Genomic DNA, 17666 nt, shown 5'->3' on the forward strand with positions numbered 1-17666 from the left:
CAGACATATCTTTATATACTAAGAACGAGCAATTGGAACCCCTAATTTAAAACATATGATCATTTGAAATAGCATCAGAACTAACAAAGAAATGCCAAGGTATAAATCTAACAAAACGTACGGTACCTGTAAGATAAGAATTATAAAATGCTAATAAAATAAGAAGACGTACATAAATAAAGAGGCATGTTAGGCTCATGATTTGGAAGATCAGTTAAGATGTGAGTCTCCCCAGCCTGATTTACAGATGAATGAATCCTAACAAACATGTCAGCAAAACTTTTGTATAGCTACATATAGGTAGAAGCCGAGATTTATAGGGACAGGCAAAGAAACTGGGGTAGCCAAATAATATCTGGAGAGAACGTTGTGTGTGTGTGTGTGGGGGGGGGGCACTCATTCTTCATTTTAAGAATGACTACAAAGTTATTAGTGAAAGGCCAGACACATTATTTCAGATTTTCACAGGTTTTCTTATACTTACGGGCTATTATTTCTTGAGTGTGTGTATGTGTTGGTGTGGTTGGGGGGGGGTGCGAGCACACGGGCCCATGTTTGCTACCATGTGCCTGTGGAGGTCAGGAGACGATACCACTGTGAGGTCTCTCCCTCCACCAGTGGGTCCCAGGGATTGAACTCAAGCAGTCCATTAAGCTTGGCGGCAAGTTCCTTTATCCTTTAAGCCATCTTGTCAGCCCTCGTGTATTATCTTTTAATGGCTTACACTAAATAACAAAAAATGGGGGGGGGGCAGGAAAGAAGAGGAGAGGAAAGAAGAGAGAAATTAAGGTTGCATACCTTTATGTTGTGGGTTATGCATGAACTGTTATTTAATGTGTTTTTATTCTTTCTGATTTCTTATTGAGTGTTGTTTGACTTCATTTTTCACCATGCAGTGCACAAGAGCTAACATATACTCATAAGCTATGAAGCACAAAATACATGCCTATGAACCCTCCACTCAGCTTTAGAACATGGCCACTGATTACACTGCACAGCCTCAGAAAGAAACCGGCTATCCTCTTTAAAATCTGCCTAGGACTATCAAGACAGCTCAGTGGGAGTGATGATTTGAATGAGGAATGTCCCCCTTAGGCTCAGATATTTGAACACTTGGTCCCCAGTTGGGGGCACTGTTTGGGAAGCTTTAGGACAAGCTGCCTTGTTGGAGGAGGTATCTCGCTGAAGGTGGGCTTTGAGTATTTATAGCCTGGCCTCTCTTCTAGTTCACTCTCTCTGCTTCAGGCTTGTGGTTAAGGATGTGAGCTTTCTGATTCTGCTGCTGTACCCTGCAGCTGAGGTAGATTCACTCTTATCCCCCTGGAAACTTAAGCCCAAATAAATGCTCTTTTCCCTAAGTTGCCTTTGGTAATGGCATTTTATCACAGCAACAGAGAAGTCAGTAATGCAGTAGGTAATGTACAGATGCTTGCAGACAAACCTGCCCAGCTGTGTCTCATCCCCAGAGCCCACAAGGTGGAAGAAGAGCGTCAACTCAGTCCATAGCTTACCCTCTGGCCACCACAGCCACACTGTGGCTCACATGCACACATGTATGCACACAATAAATAAATAAAATGTAATTTAAAAAAATCTTCATGATAGGAACTGCTAAACTAAGTTCCAGGCCAGCCAAAGCTACATAATAAGACCCTGCCTCAAAAAACAAAATAAAATAAAATAAAATAAAATAAAATAAAATTCTATGGTCTGGGCATGGTGGACACTGGTAGCACTAGCTACTCAAGTGGCTAGGACAGGAGAGGAGTCTCATGTGACCTAGTAGTTCAAGGTCAGCCTGGGCAACAGAGCAAGACTTTGCCTCAGATACAAAAACAGCTGAGCAGTGGTGTTGCATGCTTTAATCCTGGCACTCTGGAGGCAGAGGCAAGCGGATCCCTGAGTTCAAAACCATCCTTGTCTACAAGTCAAGTTCCAGGACCACCAGGATTACACATAGAAACCACGTTTTTTTTTTTTTTTAAATAAAACAAAAATAAAAACAAAAAGATGAAGAAGGCATTGACGTTGGAATGTACCGTGAAAAAGTCAAGCATAAAAACGTAGCCATGACGTCTGGGGGTCCCTGCATGAGGGAAGGGGATATGATTCACTGATGGCAGATTATCAGAGCCATGCTGAGGTGGGTAAACAGGCAGCTGGGCACAGGGAAGACTCCGGTTTTGATACCACACGGTTTGACACCACACCCTCAGTGTGGAGGCTGAAAGAAGCTCCTTACTTGACGTGCAGGAGGTCAGGTTTCTATGCTCTCCCTTTCTTACCCATGCGGATGCTGGGAATAACCACACCTTAATACAACCCTCTGCCCAGCAACTCCATCCTGCGTCATCTCTGCTGTACTGTGGCCATTCCCCCACAGGTCTCCCAGCTTCCATTTTTGCCCTAATAGTCAGTCCTTTGATTAAGGCTCCTTGTGAATTCCTTTTGATCTTTCTGCAAATCCCACACTGCTTGTCCTGTGTGAAAGCTGCCTGACATGACCCCAGTGCATGTCTCCATCGCCTCTCTCCCCTCCGGTCACTGGGTTCTCACCTATTGGGTTGTTCCCACTTGCCAAACTCTGTCTTACTTCAAGGCCCTTGCACGCTTCTGCCTGGAGCATCTACCCTCCAGTTTCTTCCACAACTGGCTCCTTCTCAACATTTGAGTCTCATTTTAAATATTTTTTAAATATATGTGTATTTGTGTGTGCCTATATGAATTTATGTGTGTCACATGTGTGTAGACGCCTGAGGAGATCAGACTCAGAAGCTGGAGTTACAGGCAGTTGTAACTAGGTGTAGGAGCTAGGAACCAAACTTAGGTCCTCCACAGGAGTAACAACTGTTCTTAGCCTCCAAGTCATCTCTCTAGCCTTCAGGACTCACTTAAAGGTCATGTCCTCAAAGAGCTATTTTCCTCCTCCTCCTCCTCCCCCTCCCCCTCCCTCTCCCCTCCCCCTTCCCCTTTTCCTCCCCTCCCCTCCCCTCCCCTTCTCCCTTCCCCTCTTCCTCCTTTCCCCTTCTCCCCCTTCCCTCTTCTGGAGCCTCAAAATAAGGCTCAAAAGTTAAGGATAAAAATGGCAAATCTGATTTTAAATACCGTTAAGGTAACTGCAGGTTGAAGGAACTGATATTTCGTTTCAAGAGACCATTAAACAGTTTATTGCAGCTGTTACCACTGGAATAACCCCCACTTTGTTCCCAGAGGGGGATTTTCTGTTTTTATTTTCTTCTTCTTTGTATATTCTATTTTTGAGAAGGTTGAAAAAAAAATGACTGAGCATTTGAAAAAACTGCGTAGAAATGGAGGGACCTGAGAAACAAACAAGGAACAAAAATGGCTGAAATGGGAAAACAGAAAGGGTCATTCTATTCTCTTTGCTGAAAGGATTGCAGAGATGGCGGTGAAACTTGAGTGGTTGAGGGTGGAGGCAGAAGCTCTTGGGAAGTGAGAGACACTGGAAAAGAGGCTCGGTCCGGGTGACTGAGCAAGAGAGTGGGAGTTTCTCGCCTGAGGAAAGAGGAAAAGAAACTGTGCCAGAGAGCAGGTCTGGTCAGAGAAAAACTGAAAAAAAAAAAAAACAAAAGTACAATCTGATGAAACAGCCTTTCTAGAGAAAGAATTGATCTCTAAAAACTGTGTTGCAGGAGTGGGGGGAGGGGAGGCCCAGGGTCACCAGATCACCATCAGCTTTCCCAGTACTCTACAGCATATGCCTGCCTGCTAACAGTGTGGAACAAGGTTCAACGAGATAGAACCCATAGAAATGATCGATCTAATGTGTTTTAAAGAAGCCATGACTTCACATAGGATGAACTCACCTTTTGTGAAACACAGTCTAAATAACTGGGCTATCCAAAACAGAATTATTCACCATTTATGGGGAAAGGATCTTTCACAACAGTGGGATGCTCAGATTAATATTCTTGCAATTCCAGACACAGCCTATGATAAAATAAGGGGTGAAATGGTAGATGATTCTGAGAAAGGTGTTGATATAGTTTATCAAAATCAACTCTGGGCTGTATCACTTGTCCAAACACAGAACATGACAGGGGTTGGTTTATAAGGGGTCGGGACACTGGCCTTACCCTTAAAATGGTTGACTGACAACTGTGTGGACAGAGAAATAGACTTTAACTAAGGAAAAATTACAGACACTTGAGCAGCTGGTACAAGAGCAACTTGAGGCTCAACCTATAGAGGAGTAACACGTTCCCCGCCCCCCCCCCCCCCCGCCATATTTGTTATAAAAACAGAAATCAGGGAAACGGAGCGTGTTAACAGGTTTACTGGTGGTGAATACAGTACTCGGTCTGTTACAGCCTGGAATTCCGTTATCTTCTTTGCTACCTCATGCATGGTCCATGACAGTAACTGACTTAAACGATCGTATTTTCCCCGCATGTGCAGGATAGGGAAAGGTTTGCTTTCACAGCACCTACTTATAATAATGTTCAGCCTGTAAAAAGATATCAGTGGGAAGTTCTTCTGTGGGGAATGTTAAACATTATATCAATATTTTGTACAACAACTGCTAGACAGACCTCATAGGCAATTTCCTCAATCCGTTACTTATCATTATATGGGTAATATTTTGTTGGCTGATTCTGACACAGATATTTGAAAGAAAATGTTTAAGGAAACACAAAGAATTCTCCCATGCAGGGGGTTATCGATTGCTCTTGGACAAACTACAGAGAGAAGATTCTGTTAACTACTTGGGTTATAAAATAAGTCAACAACAAAAATTCAGCCACAAAAAGGTACAGATCAGAAGAGGTCAGCTGAAAACCCTTAACAGTGTTCTAAGATTAGTGAGAGATATTAATTGCCTATGGCCTACCATTGTATCAACTACTCGAGACTTAAGTGATTTGTTTCAGACATTACAAGGAGATTCAGACTTAAGCAGTCCAAGATGGCCAACAGCCAAAGCAGCGAGAGAGTTAACTCTGAAAGAACAGAGGCTGCAAGCTGCACATGTGGATGGATTGTATTTTGTTTATTTTGCCTTCAACTCATTCTCCTCCTGGGCTCATTCATTATGCAAAGGGAAGATAGTTATTATGAAATGGATTTTCTTAGCACATGAACAAAGTAAAAAATTGAAGACTTATATAGGAAAAGTTTCTGATTTAATCATTAAAAAGTAGAATAAGACTACATTAATTATCAAAAATGGACCCAGCAGAAACCATAGTACCCTATAGCAATGCTGAGATTATGTCATCGATGAAGATCAGCAAAGAGCATGTAGCAATTATTTGGGAGAAATTAGCAGCAAATACCCTTAAAGCAAGCATCTTTAGTTTATAAAAATAACTAATTGGATTCTCCCATGTAAAAGGAATGCCAATTCCTCAAGAGCCTACATTTTATAATGATGCAAATAAGTTAGGAATGGCAGGTTATAAGTCAGACAAAAATGAGCAAAGCCCGTATACTTCAGTTCAAAAATCAGAGCTGTATGCAATTCTTGTGATACTATTAGATTTTCCGGAATCTCTTAATATAATTACTGACTCTTAATATGCAGAAAGAGGTGTTCTGCATATAGAAACTGCTGAATTTATTCCAGATAATTCAGAATTAGCTTTGTTATTTATACAGCTGTAACAGGCAATCAGAAATAGAAATTATCCAGTATATACCACCTATATTTGGTCTCATATAGGTTTGCCAGATCCATTGGCACAAGGAAATAAAAAAAATTAACCAATTATTAATAAGAAATGTGTTAAAAACCTCAAAATGTCATGAAGAACACCATGTTAACACTAAAGGTTTAAAGAAATACTTCTCTATCACTTGGCAACAAGCCAAGCACATTATAAGAAAATGTCCTACTTATTCTTTGTATAACCAAATTCTATTGCCTGCTGGAGATAACCCTAGGGGTACCAAAAGAAACGCAATCTGGCAGATGGATGTGTTTCATTTTGCAGATTTTGGAAAACTAAAATTTCTACAATATAGCATTGCTAGATATTCAGAGTTTCAATGGGCAACTGCTTTGAGTTCTGAGAAGGCTGATTCTGTGATTACACATTTATTGGAAGTAATAGCTACTATGGGGATTCCCCATAGAAATTAAGACTGACAGTGCCCCTGCATATGTTTACAGTAAGGTGAAACAATTCTTTGCATATGATAATATAAAGCACGTTACAGGTATACCACACAATCCTATAGGACAAGTAGTTTTAGAAAGATCTGTTGACACCTTAAAGGAAGTGCTTATAAAACAAAATGGAAGACTAAAGACACCCAGGGATAGACTAAACAGTGCTTTGCTAATTTTACATTTTCTGAATATTAATGAGAAAGGAACAACCGCAGCTAAGAGACACTGGGTTATAGAAAAATGTGAAATTAAATCAGCCTATAGAGTATAAGAATGTCTAACATCAGAGTAGAGGTCAGTGAAGGGTTTGCATTGGGGACATGGATTTGTTTATATTTCCACAGGAAATGAAAAGCTGTGGATACCATCGAATCTAATAAAAATTAGAACCGAGCAGGAGAGGTCTCCTGAAAGCTTTGGCTACTCGCCTGAAAAGCGCTTATTTCATTGCCAATGTCTCCGCTTCTAATCCCCCACTGCACATCACAATTAATGGCTTAAAACAGAGGGGGGTGTGGGGGGGGGATATAGTGAGAATTCTGGAAATTTGGTTTCTTTAAAAAAAACCACAGAAATATTATAAAAATATTGTTTTCTAGTCCCAGGTGTGGGGAAATGGGCTTGCTTCAGATCAAACAGTTCTGATTTGCCTTGTGCTCTAGCAGAGGCAAGGTTTTGCCAGCTGCAGACAGTTTCTGTAATCGTGTGACATTTGGAATTCTGGGAGGGTTTCAAAGGGTATAAAAGATGCCAGGGCCTTGAGAGGGCGGATGGGTGTTTGTTGGTTGTTCAGGGGGGTTAGTTGTGGTTTGTTAGTAGTCATGCTCAAAGAAGAAACAAGAGGAAATTAGATTCAGATCTCTCTCTTCATCTTTCTGTCGTCTGTCTGTCTGTCTGTTTGTCTGTCACCCTCTATCTTTCTATTGCAGGATATTTGATCATAGTGTGAACCCTGAGATTGTCTTATTTACTGTAAAAAAAAAAAAATGGAAACAAAGCCATTTTCAGCTGAGGTGTGGCTCAGGCTTCCTTAGCCCACACTTGAATGTTGTAAACAGGATTAAATAAAGTCAACCATAGGTCAAGAGGTGGAGGAAGCAACCGGTTGGCGGGGAGCGCACATACGATTATTAAGACAAAACATAGAGAAGAAGAGGGGGTGAGGAGGCCGGAGGGAGATGCACAGGAAGCAGAAGAGAGGGACATTAAGTCTGAAAGAAGTTTTCTTCGAGCTGGCGTGGGAGAGGGCCATTGCTGATGGGACTTCAACTGAGGAGGAAGGTCAGCTGGGTGTTTTCTCTGCCTCTCTGAGCTAGCAGGCTTTCGCACCAGCATCTGCCTCTCAAGTCTTCATTGGTAAAATAAAACTATTAAGATCCTTCTTTCTCTCCTGTCTAGTGATAGGGGGTGAAACTGGGGTGGGGGTGGTAAAAAGACCCCATAAAGTAACAAAGACTCGCTACACTATCCCCTCCTCCTTCTCTTTATTCTTTGCTAATGATTAGAATTTGAACTAAGCACTACCAGAGCAGCACTGTTGCCCAGTAGACAACGAATATATCATTCCTGTGTGATGAGGATGGAGATGGAAGATGCTGAAACAAGTTGCAAGTCAATGAATGAGAAACCAAGGGTTACAGATAGATGGATGAGACACAGCCTTGTCATTATGGACTACTGGTCTACCATTTGTAAATTTTTTCTCTTTATTATTATTGTGGAGGTATATGTGTGCATGTAACAGTCAGTGCATGTGGAGGTCTGCAGGCAACTTTGTGGAGTCAGGTCTCTCCTTCCACCCTTACATGTTGTGGTGGTTTGAAAAGGTATGATCCCCATAGACTCATTTGAATGCCATAGAGAGTGGCACTGTTAGGTGGTATGGCCTTGTTAAAGAAAGCATGCCATGGTGGCGGTGGACTTTGAGGTAATATATGCTCAAGATAAGCCCAGTGAGACATGTAGTCTCCTTTTGCTGCATGCAGATCAAGATATAGAACTCTCAGCTCCTCCAGCACCATATCTGACTGCACACTGCTGTGCTTCCCGTCATGATGATTATGGACTAAATCTCTGAAACTGAAAGCCAGCCCCGATTAAATGTATTTCTCTATAAGAGTTGCTGTGGTCACGGTGTCTCCTCACAACAATGGAACCCTAACTAAGACACATGGGTTCCAGAAATCAAACTTGCATGGCAAGTGTGCTTTACCCACTGAGTCATCTTGCCTGCCCACTCTAACTTTTTAATGACCACAGTTTGTCTCTATTTGCTGAAGTCCCTTCAAACAGGCCTCACATACTCCTGGCCCACCACTTAGCCACTAAAAGTGTCTTTCAGACTTCATACCCACAGCACATTTGTGTTGGTTAACTTTTGTCTATCTGATTGGGCCAAAGGATGTCTAGATGGCTGATAAGACATTGTTCCTGAGGATGTCTGTGAGGTGGGTATGAGTCAGTCTTCTATTACTCTAAGAAAGTCCCTGAGGATATTAACTTATGAATAGGAAAGGTCTATTTTTTCTAGCTATTTGGAAAATTTCAGCCCGTGATCATGGCCCCGATGCCTTGGATGAGGCAGCACATAATGGCTGAAGCAAATCCACTAACTTCACAATCCAGATAGTGAGAGATAAAAGGGAAGTACCAGTGGAGGATACCTGCAATCCCAGCACTTAGGAGACTAAGGCAGGGAGACCACAAGTTTGAGGTTAGCTTGAACTACCTGGCCAGACCTAGAAGAAGGAAGAGAGCGGATGCCACATTTCCCCTCACAGCATGCCTCGAATGAACTAAAGCCCCCTCATTAGACCCCACCTCTTTCAGGCTCTACCATCTCCCAATACCACCACCCCCTAGGGACAAAGCCTTTAATGCATGAGACTCTGGAGGACATTCAAGATCTAAACCATAGCAGGGTATTTCTGGAGCCTTTAGCTCAATGACTCAGTAAAGAAGATCTGCCCTCACTCATGTGGCTGGGCAGCATCCAATCCCTTGACTGCCTAAACAGAACCAAATGCCAGAAGTAGGGTGAATTTGTTCTTGCTGCCTGACCCAGAAGCCCAACGTCTCTGGCCTTGACATCAATACTCCTGGGCTTCAAGCTTCATTCTTAAAAAACTCAGACCACCAGTCCTCAAAAAAGTGGTGCTTTCCTGTCCATCTGCTCACACCTATTGGCTGTTTCTCCACATCAGCCTGATTTCAATGGTGCTTAGCCAGCTCCTTAGCTTCACAGACTCATGCGATGGGGGGGGGGGGGGGGAGACCTGGACACAATGTTTTTCTTAGTTAGTGGTTAAAAATTACTTTTTACAATGAAATCTCTGCTTGTCTTCAAAATCTGAAAGCACAAATGGCTCTAATGCAAAAAAAAAGCAAGTATCTTTCTCGGTTATCCTCTGGTTCCTTCCATTTTCTTCCCCAGAAACTTCCCATAGCATTTGTAAAGAGTGCATCTGTGTCCAGCATTAAAAAGTCAGACTTAACACATACATCAAAATTTGAACTTTTATTTAAAATAAGGAACTGGAAGACCTGAGGACACTGCCCATAGTTCCACATGCCAACAATCAGGTAGCATTGGAGTATGGTTCTTCCTATTGAAAGCCATGAGCTCCCTGGGGTCTCAGTGATGCCCACCTGTCGCATTTACAATACAGAGGCCTTGGCAGTGCAGTACCACCACCGAGGACTGTTGACTCATACTTGATACCTGCTTGGTTCTTAACGAGGACTCAAGGCCAGGTAAGAGCTGTGTCAGTGATTTAAGTCTCAGTACTTAAAACAGTAATAGATGGTAGATGGGGCAAGTTGTATATGCCTTTAATATTAGCACTGAATGGAGTAGAGGCAGGTGGATCTCTGTGGGTTTAAGGCTAACTTGGTTTACGCAGCAAGACCCTGCTTCAAAGAAAGAAGAGAGAGAGAGAGAGAGAGAGAGAGAGAGAGAGGAAGGAAGGAAGAGAGGAAAGAATGAAGGAAAAGACAGAGAAAAAGCAGGAGAGAAAGAGAGAGGAAGAGAGAAGTTAAGAAAAGAAAGCCAAGGTAACCACAGACTGCCTGATATTAGGTGCCATAGGGACTGTCCCATGGCATCTAGATACACCATCAGCCAGCGTTAATGGTCACTCAGTATTTCCACACAGCACCTGATTTGTTACACTGTATCTGTTAGCCGTCTGGTTGCCCCCATTAGAGAGCTACTCCCCCAGGGCAGGAGCTCTGTTTTGTACAGCACTCTAACATTATGTCACATTGCTTATGCCACATTGAAGGTCCCTTTACCAAAAGTTAAAAGCCCAGTGCTTTTAGAAAACAAGACAGTGTCCTCATCCCCAAACAGCTAGGAAGCAGGCAAATCTGCTGGGCACAACTGACACAACAAATGGCCTATAAGACAGATCGCATTGATGTCAAAAACACTGACAAGAAAGACTCTACAGAGTAGGAAGGTGGACACAGTGCAGGGAAGGGCATTGTGCTTTGCCACACTCACGCGGTGTCACCGCTGATGGCTGATCTGATGCAGGCTCCATCGTGGACAACTCAGGTTGCAATGTCTAGCTACAGTCATGTCACAAAGTATGTGCAAGACACTGAGCAGCCAAAGAGCACATCAGAGCTCAGCTCACAATCCCACCATCCTAGTTCCCCCAGTGACTGAAGGGACACAGTACCCCAGGACAGCAAGACACAGCCAGGAAGAATCCAAGCAGATGTGGCCTATGGCAGGTCTCCTGGGCTCTGACCTCTCATAGCCCACAACATCCATTCTCTGTTTCACCCACTACGTCATCCTTGACCATCTATCCCTACATGCCAGAAACCACCCTGTAAACAAGCATAGAAACGAAATCTTAGCTGGGTTATGTGGCACAGATATAGCACAAACTGTCATGGAGGTCTAAGAAGGGGGATCCCAAGTTCAAGGCTTGCCAGGACTACAGAAGGAGTTCAAAGAGAAGCCTTGACTCCAAGGGAGAAGTAAAGAGGCAGGCGATATAGGTCAGTAGGAGAGCACTTGCCTAGCTTGTTTGAGGCCCTGGGTTCAACCCAAACACCAGCAGGGGAAAGGATGTTCCATTGAAATGCAATAGGTAGATGGGTTCACCCATTCCCTCAGCTAGTCACGGGACACTGTACATGGAAATGCAATAAAACTTGGAGTGAGTGTGGAGGGCACGGGCCACAAACTAAGTATTAAATTGTGTATTATTTGATAGATGCAATAAAGTGAAGTTAGAAAAAAAAAAAGAGAGGTCCCAGAGTTAAGGAGAGGCTTGAAGGCTCGGTTTATGTTTCAATGTATTTCATTTTTAGTTTTTCATCATAGACGGACAATTTACAATAATGTGCACTTACCAGTCACAAAGTGACGTCATCTGTGTGTGGAATGTGGGGTGATGAGATCAAGAGAATTGACCCTATCTTATCTTTAGTGTTCCCTGTGCTGAAATACATTTATTTTCTTACTAAGTTTGTTTCTTCCTTCCTTCCTTCCTTCCTTCCTTCCTTCCTTCCTTCCTTCCTTCCTTCCTCTATCTCTCTCTCCCTCATGAGTCTCATGGCTTGTGCAGCACCCTCAAGTGACTGACTAACTTGTAAGAAAGACCAAAAGATCCTTTGCCATTCTTGGGACCAGCGAGATGACTCCGTGGGTAAAGGTGCTTGCAGCCAAGTCTGGTGACCTGAGTTTAGTCCTTAGGACTCACAGGTGGAAGGGAGAAGCAACTCCTACAAGTTTGTCCTCTGACCTCCATCCAGGTGTTTGCTTTACACACACACACACACACACAAATACATAATTAAACAAAAAAAAAACCCTCAGTATTTTTGACAGAAAGATGAGATCAGAGACAAAACAAACAAACAAACAAACAAACAAACAAACAAGGGAAAGAAAAAAGGGAGGAGGAACTGGGGGCCCAGGGAGCTTTCCCTTAAGTCCAGAATATTAGCAAGGATTAGCTCTTGCTGCAGGTGTGTAGGTCAGGCCACAGCCTTGAGTGTGACAGGTGGGAAGAGCACATGGGAGCCCTGGGCCCTTGTAGCTGTGTGGTCCTGTCAGCAGCCTTGCTGGAGGAAGCTCTGAGCTGCTGGGCTGGGATCAGTGCAGGAGCTCTGAAAGGGTTAGGCCTCACAGCCTGTCTTTTGCTCAACCAACTGCATCTCTGTGCCCGGATGTCCAGACAGACAAACACTGTATGCACCTCTGGCCTGATATAGCCCCACCTGCAAAACCAAACCCCGGAGCAACAACAGAGATCTTGCAGGTAGCCTTTCTGTTTCCCTATGACCTGCAGTCACCCCTCCCATTCAGAGAGACCAGAGGCAGAGATGGAAATAGCCTGCAGAGCCTCTGTCACCCACATTCACTACCTCTCACCTCTCTGTGGAGCCTCCCTGGCTGGCTGCCTCCCCCACCAGAGCATTCGTTCTCACTGCCAGAGTTCAGGGGCAGACCACACTTAACAGACAATAGAACTTTTTTTTTTTTTTTTTTTTTTTTTAATTAAACAACAGCTTATGACTGTTGGGCAGATCTTCAAACCATAGCAAATGATTGGTGGGCAAGCGGAAGTGGGAGGCAGAGCTCTGAGTTTCTGGAAACTTCCTTCGCCCCCAGAGCCAATCAGGATTTTAAACATTCATAAAGACCTTGCCTCCTTGCTGTTTCTGTAAAGGGCCTCGGGCCTACTTCCTTGGGGTGTCTATCCTGGGCTGAAAGGAAACACCTGGGTGGGACAGATCAGTGAAGGCAGCAACATTGTTCCCAGGGAGCCTGAGAGAGTCTGAGGGTCCTGGATGCTGAGGGACCACAGGAACTGATGCCTGGCCTTTGTGTACCTTTCAGGCATCATGGCCAGATGTGGGCACTGCAGCAGGCCTGTGACAGGTGGTGAGGCCCCGCATCCTAGCCCACACTGTCTAGGGTCTAACCTAGCCTATCACTGAGGCTATTGTGAGTCTGAATGGCTTATACCACTGTGCTTGTGTCTTTCTTTCTTTCTTTCTTTCTTTCTTTCTTTCTTTCTTTCTTTCTTTCTTCCTTTCCTTTCCTTTCCTTTCCTTTCTTTCTTTCCTCTTTCCCTTTCTCTCTCCTTCCCTCCCTCTCTCCCTCTCTCCTTCCCTCCTTTACTACTTAGTACAAAACCTGGGGACTTTTTGCATGCTAGGCATGGCACTCTACCACTGAGATATACCCCCCAGCCCTCCTCACCTTTAAAGGAGACACCATTGCAGCACCTGTCACATAGGATGGGCAGGACTGTGCCAGGTGATACATGAGACCTGCCCAGAGCTAAATCAATGAATGAGGACATTCCCACACTGAAGTCCTTCACAAGTCTGCATCTTTTGTCACACAAAGTCCCTAGCTCTCTGTTTCCTCATCCTCAATCATGTATCCATTGACCTGCCTCTGAGATTTGCACACTGGGCTATCTCCCCTAGGGGTGCTCCTGGGCCAGCCTCATCTCTGCATACAAGCCCTCCTATCTCTGAAGCCTCATTCTGATCTCACCTCACCTTCTCCGTATCTGTTCCCCAGTCCTGGCTCCTGTCTCAGCCCCTGGAGCAGGAGGCCAACATCTCAAGAGCAGAGACACCCCTCCCCACCCTGTCTCTCTGTGTGAGTGAGTGCATGCACACATGTACCACACCAGTAACCCATGACAGTCACTAAATACCCAGAATAGAGATGGACAGATGATGCCACAGAAGCTGCATAAACAGGGATTCAGGAATCTCTGTGGGAGTCTCCCTGTATGCTCATCTATTCTGCATCTTACTGCAATGTATTTCCTCGCACTGAGCCTTGGTCTGTTCCTGACCCAAGGTGGGCATGAAAGCACTTACCCAGCCAATCTCTAGGTGCTGGGAGAATCACATCTCCACTGTGTTGGTATTAGCCCTAATCATTGCTAGGAAGCAAGGGGCAAACCAAGAGAGGTCTCCTCACAGGATCTTGGGTCCTCTCCTCATTTGAAAATAGGTTGAACAGAAATAGCTGACAGGGGCTCTTACTTGTCAGATCAGGAATTAGTCTTCTGATACGTGGGCTCCTGAGGGCTTTCCATCCACCAGTCTCCTCCTTGGCTATCATCTGGGTTCAGCTCTGTCTCTCCCAACTCCCTCCCCAGACACTCTGCCCCAGTCAGAGCCTACCTCAGCTGGACGACAGTTGTTCACCTCCCCAGATTCTCCAGCCAATGAGCTCTCCTGAGGTATTGTCCAGGAGGCCAGCAAACCCAAGGACCAGATGTCCCAAAGGAGCCAACGAGAGCTTGTAGTCCTGACTGTCCCCTCTAGATCTGCAGAAAAAGCTCTTCCTCACACAGCCAGTCCTGTCCCTCCCCTTCCTTCCCCTTCCCCTTCCTCATGGCCCACAAAGCCCCTCCCAGGCATATCCTGCTGAGGCTTTTTTTCAAAGAAGTAGGTGTGGTCACTCACTGTTGCTGGGGGTTCCTTATTCTGACCTAATGCAACTGACCTGTCTGGAGGGATGGACATTTCCACAAGGGTCCGCTTTCATGCTGATGAGGTTCTGAAGCAGAAACCTAGGCTTTACAAAGGTCCAAGCACCCTAACTATGTCCCATCCTACACTGGGCATCATGGACCAGATGTCCGTTAAGCTCCTCCCACCTGACATGCACAGGCAAAACTATTTCACACCAAACCTGCATCTCTGTCACCTTAGAACAGAAACCAAGCGTCATCCCAGCACCTGGCCCCCACATTTGCATCTTAAACCACATCAAGTCTACTCAGCACTGCCTCCCCCAGCCTGTGGGCTTTGTCCTGAGCTGTGGCAAAGCCAGTTCTTGAGCTGCTTCCTTAATCTCACCCCTGAGTCGGTCCTCATTGCAGCCTCTCCATGACCTAGTAAAGGTTCTTAACTATCCAGGCTGCCAGGTGTGGTCGTCCACACCTTTGATCTCGATGCTTTGTGGGGAGTGGGGGGCAGAGGCAGGTGGATATCTGTGAGTTCAAGGCCAGCCTGGTCTACATATCCAGTTCCAGACCAGCCAGGGCTACATATTGCTAGCCTGTCTCTAAACAGACAAACAAAACCCATCCAGGCCATGGGACTCTCCTTCCAGTCTTTTTCTTGGGCCATCTCTCATCTGGCAAGGAAGAATAGGAAACAGGGCAAAGGGGCAGGAGGAAAAGCTATGCGGAATGTCAAGAAGGGGCCGATGGTGAGTGGCTGGCGGCAAATGTCAACGCTAGGGAAGGACAGTTGGGGTGCTGAAAGGAAGCTCCACCTCACTCACCTCCTCTCCTTCTGCCTCCCCTCTTCCCTTCCCTTCTCTCTCAGAAGTAAAATCAAGCATACAGGAAAATCTCCAACACTCTTTTTAAAAGTCACAGATTCTATGGTCGCATCCTATTGGCAAACTGGCTCTGGAGAGTGGCAAGCAGATCAATAGTGATGCTGTAATTGAAGCACCTAGATCCAGCCGTGCCTGAAACCCTGTTTGTTGCCTAATCTATTTCTAATCGGCTCATCTATGTGATCCAATAACTTCTCCACCTTTTAAAGATTTAACTTGCTTAACATGGGCTTCTGTCGCTTGCAGCTTTAGAGATATGGAGTTACTGGTTTTTATTTGTTTGACTTCCTTGTAAGGCCCTCACTGGGTTCTAGTCTTACCCTCATTTTTTAGAGAAAGACATTAGAAAAACACAGTCCAAGGATGAGCATCATTTCTTCTCTGGCTCTGCCTCCCTCCCGTTACCTTCTTTCCCGACTCTTTCATGTGCCCGGGGTTAATTCTATCTAGCTCCTTTTCGCCGGTGTTCTGAGGCCATTTGCCCAGTAAGTTTTGGGACAGTAGTCAGATTTTAGTCACCCCACCCAAGTGAAGACAAGGATTGGCTCATTAAGTAAAGCAAGTGGAAAGTGAGCGCACGAGTGACGGGCGGGGGTGGGAAGGGGGAGGAATGAATAAGCCGAGTGCGTGATAACCCAGAGCATGAACCAGTGTGGCCTCCACGGGCAGCCGACTTATCAGCCTCGGCCTAACTGAATCGGAAATCACAAGCTGTCCTCTCTCTGCTCTGTGGCCGCACCGCTGTTATCAGCAGCGTTTCTGCAGCTGGTGTGGATGTGGTAACCATGTAGCGGGCAGCTGGGTGACTGACTGCAGACAGTCCCAGAGCCATCCCTTACACGGAGGACAGGGCAGGAAGGAGGCGGTGATGAGAAAAGACCTGTCCCAGCACCTGCGCAGGTGCCCAGCCCCGCCCAGCTCCAGGCAGGGTGTAGACCTGAACGTCTGTCTAGCCCCACCCACCTCCCCTGTACCTATCTCCCAGCAACCTCTCCTACCAGTGAGAACAATAATTCCCCTGCAACAGCACAGAGGGTCCCAGGGCAGTTCATGAATACAAAGGCACCCTCGGCACCCTCAGGGGCCTGTTCAAGTGTACGCGCGCGCGCGCGCACACACACACACACACACACACACACACACACACACACACTCCGGGTAACATACTTCTGGCTGTCTTTGGCCTCCGTCTTTTCATCTACACCCTGAGGTGTTGGCGAGCTTGGTTGGAAAGCCTCCCCAGCTTCTCCGCTCTCTGGAGGATCCTAGTTTCGCTTATTTTGCCCTGAGAAGACCTCTGCTCCCAGGCCAACCCGGCCCCTTCCCTCAGAGGTGTGAGTGGATGGGGTAGGGCTGCCCTGAGCCACCCACACCCTGTCCTCTATCCTTACAAAGGCGTCAGGGGGACTAGGTTAAGCCAGCGTCTGAGCCATCAGGTGGGACTCGAACCCAGGTCATCAGGCTTAGCTGCAAGTGCCTTTATCCACTAAGCCATCTGACTGGATTATGCATAAACTTTTAACAAGTTTCCTAATGCGTGTGTGTGTCTGTGTATTGGTACATACATGTGAATCCAGGCGCCCACTGAGGCCTGAAGCTACACTCAGGCTTCCTTCCCGGCCACCATCCCCTCAGCTCAGGCAGCCTAGACTTGCTTGGAGCAGGAAAAACCTACTCTACCAAAGCTTCCTCTCCTTCGGCCCTTCCCCCAGTCTGTGTCTGTCATTCCTGAGGGTGAACAGAATGTCCCTTCCATCATGAGACCAGAGCTGTCCTCTTGAATTCCATCACAACAAGCCAGCCTAAGATATAATCATGAACTTTGCTCTTCTGGGCCTCAGTTTACCTACCACTTGTGAGGTATTGAGATGATGACATAGCTTTGTTAAGCATGGCACTTTTGGAGGCTACCATCTGGGCTTGAGGGACCATAAGTACATCAACTCCCCTGTGTCTCAGTTTCCCTACCTGTAGAATGGGTATAACAATACCAACCTCACAGGGTCAGAAGAGGCACACATAAGCTAGCAGGAGCATGAGGGTCGAAAACACCTGGCCAGTGCAGAGTTAAACACTGTTAAGTGTGGTTGAGATGGATTTAATCCAGCTGGCATTCACTGATCACTGTGGCCTACTCTAGTGGCCACAACTAAGAGCATGAACCTTCCTCTTCTTCCTTCTTGGATC

General features: G+C 45.6%; 1 protein-coding gene across 3 annotated transcripts in view; it reads right to left on the bottom strand.

The window, feature by feature from the left end:
• Positions 1-14476, bottom strand: part of Pik3r6 (phosphoinositide-3-kinase regulatory subunit 6) — a 50531-nt gene extending 36055 nt beyond the window's left edge. The window contains exon 1 of one of the 3 annotated variants that reach the window (XR_013111252.1): positions 14309-14476. The gene's annotated coding sequence lies outside the window, so the exon portion shown is untranslated. The other 2 variants (XM_034506766.2, XM_076936569.1) reach the window with 2 other exon arrangements.
• Between the last annotated feature and the right edge of the window lie 3190 nt (positions 14477-17666).

The sequence above is a fragment of the Arvicanthis niloticus genome, chromosome 6 (assembly GCF_011762505.2).
Source record: "Arvicanthis niloticus isolate mArvNil1 chromosome 6, mArvNil1.pat.X, whole genome shotgun sequence".
Lineage (NCBI taxonomy): Eukaryota > Metazoa > Chordata > Mammalia > Rodentia > Muridae > Arvicanthis > Arvicanthis niloticus.